A 2,739-nucleotide genomic window follows, 5' to 3' on the forward strand; every position below is an offset into this window, starting at 1 on the left:
TGTATGTGATTCACTGTTATTGTGGTATACTATTTGAGGCAGTCCTAGTGCGTTCTGCTTATTAGTCTATGAGTGGGAATTGCCTTTTCTATTCTGCAAGTGAAATGAAGACAGGAACCATTAAGTAGCATGTTACTGGCTTCCCAGTGAGAGATGGCATGGGACTCGTCCCCAGGCCTTCTGGACCCAGAGCCACTTCTGTCTCCACAGTAACCCATTTCCCTTTCATTTTTATGAGTTTTGACTTTGGACACTTTCAAGTGGACACAGTGCACAGAGATAGACTACTGTGACTTCATGTGTGACCACTAAGCCTCTGCTTGCTAAAAACTGAGTGAGGAGAGGCCGGGAAGGGTTAGAGGGCATGGGAGTGTAAAGAAACTTCCCCTGTGGCCACTAATTCAGAGCCAACCTTGGTTCCTCTATTTGCAGCCACTCCTCAACCTGCAGAGACAGCCCAGGCATCTGTCACCCCACAGATGCAACATTAGTGTCTATTTTCCCATAAAAACTCTTTTCTGAGACACTGTCTCGTGTAGCTCATTGTAGTCTCACAACTCACTCCGTAGCTGAGGATGAACTTGAACTTCTGATTTTCCCACCCCTACCTCCTGATGCTGGGATTGCAGGAGCATACCACCACACCTAGGGATAGAACCTAAGGCTTCATACATGGTGGGTAATCCTATTACCTGAGCTACAATTTCTAGGCCCATAAACACCAAGCCATTTTCACACCTAATGACTTGGCAATAAATCCCTTCTTATCCCTACTATATGCCACCTGAGGCTGACTAACCATCCTGATTTTTCTGGGACTTTTGACGTTGGCACTATAAGTCCCCTGTGCCAGGCAAACATGGATGGTTGGTCACCCCACAAGGAGCCGGAAACCCAGAGCCCACCCCAGCCTTCCCTACCCCTCCTAGCTCCAGTGTGGGGTCCACTGAGAGAAGATGGAGCCTACCATTGAATTTCAAGGACCCTTGAAATACCAAATAATTTACCGAAACCTTTGAGGGGCCCTGGTGTGCCCAGCTCAGCAAAGAGAGCCCTGAGCATCCCCCCACCCCCTCCCACACCGCCGCCAGCCGCCAACACCAGTGGTATATCAGGGTCTTTTCACACCCAGGAGGCCAGATTCAGCGGACTCCTCCCTCTGGCTTTGGCCGTCTCCAGATCTAATGACAATCCAAAGAGTTCCTGATAGGGTTTTAAAAGATGCTCCCCCATTCACCGTCCACCAAGCATGAAAATCCAGCTCATTTGTGTCCATTCTTCATTGCTAAAGGCCTAGCCGGCCCAGGGTCTGCAGCTCCAAGCTTGTCACTCAACTTTTTACTTGCTTTTGTTGGATTCGCCTTTATTTCATTCTTCTGTCTCCTAAGCACACCCTCTTCTCCCCTCCCTCCTCACTCCATCCCTGTCCGTCCGTCCCCGCCACCCCGCCACCGCCCAGGACTTCCCCAGTCCCTCTCTGCACACACAAAGCAATAAGGCCAGTCTGGGAATTTTTTTTTTTTTTTTTTACAGACCTAGTGTTCCCGCCCCCACCTCTTCTCACTCCGTGCTTTTTGGAACATTGGTAGCTAAAAGTCAGCAGTGGCTAAAAGGGACTCAGGGCCCAGTCACAAAACAGCCTTGTGGCCTGGCTGGAAATGGCCTTGGGGGGGTCGTAGAGTCCCCAATGTTGACTTCAGGGCTGTGCAAAGTGAAGGCCAGGAAGGGGAAGGGACTGGTCTAAGGTGACAATGGAGTTAGTGGCGTAGCAGGTTCCAGCGCTAAGTATGCAATCCCTCAGCCTAGACTCTGCCATTGGGAATTAATGGCCACTCCTCAGTCCCACTGCAGAGAATTCCTTAGTCTGGCCTCTGTGACTGGTGTGGTAATAGCACGAGTTAGTAGCCATCCTAAACTAGATGGGTATTGTCTTCACTAGACCTAGTGGACTCTGCCTTGAGGTTCCTGTAGAGGTTGCATGGTCTTCCTCTCCCACACAGTCTTCTCCAGTGACTCTCGACGGCAAATGATCCCCACCAGAGAAAGCCCTGCATGGAACCCCCCCCCCCCCCGCTGCCTCTTCTTCCTGTATAGCATGCACAGTAGAGCCCAACCTGTAAGCTCATGTCTTCCCTCCGTACAGATGGTTCCAAAGCAATTTACTTTTGTTTTTAATAGACTGTAATGGCCAAGGACAGGGGATTTGGAGTAAGGAGACAGACCTGCCCTCTACCCACTTGGTGGTCTCAGATAACACCTTTTAGCATACTGCTATTGTAAGCCATTAGTACTTCTCTCATAAAATGAAGGCTGAATATGGAATGTATAGTAAAAATACTGGACAGTCATCCTCCAGTAAGCCCCATGGATATCAAAATCCAAAGACACTCAAGTCCCCCACACAAAATACACAGTGATGATCTTGAAAAATGGGCTATGGAGATGGCTCAGTCTGTAAAGTGCTTGCTAGGCAACCATGGGGATCTGAGTTGGGACCCTCAGCACTTCTGTGAATGCATGCACCTGTCACCTTAGTGCTAGGAGTGTGGGGTGGGCTGAGACAGGAGGATCCCTAAAGCTTGAGGGAGTCAGTCTGGCTTATTGGAGAGCTCGAGGTGGATAAGAAACCTTGTCTCAAAAAGTAAGGTGAGGCCAGGCGGTGGTGGCGCACGCCTTTAATCCCAGCACTCGGGAGGCAGAGGCAGGCGGATCTCTGTGAGTTCGAGACCAGCCTGGTCT

The sequence above is a fragment of the Microtus ochrogaster genome, linkage group LG2, assembly GCF_000317375.1.
Source record: "Microtus ochrogaster isolate Prairie Vole_2 linkage group LG2, MicOch1.0, whole genome shotgun sequence".
Taxonomy (NCBI): Eukaryota; Metazoa; Chordata; class Mammalia; order Rodentia; family Cricetidae; genus Microtus; species Microtus ochrogaster.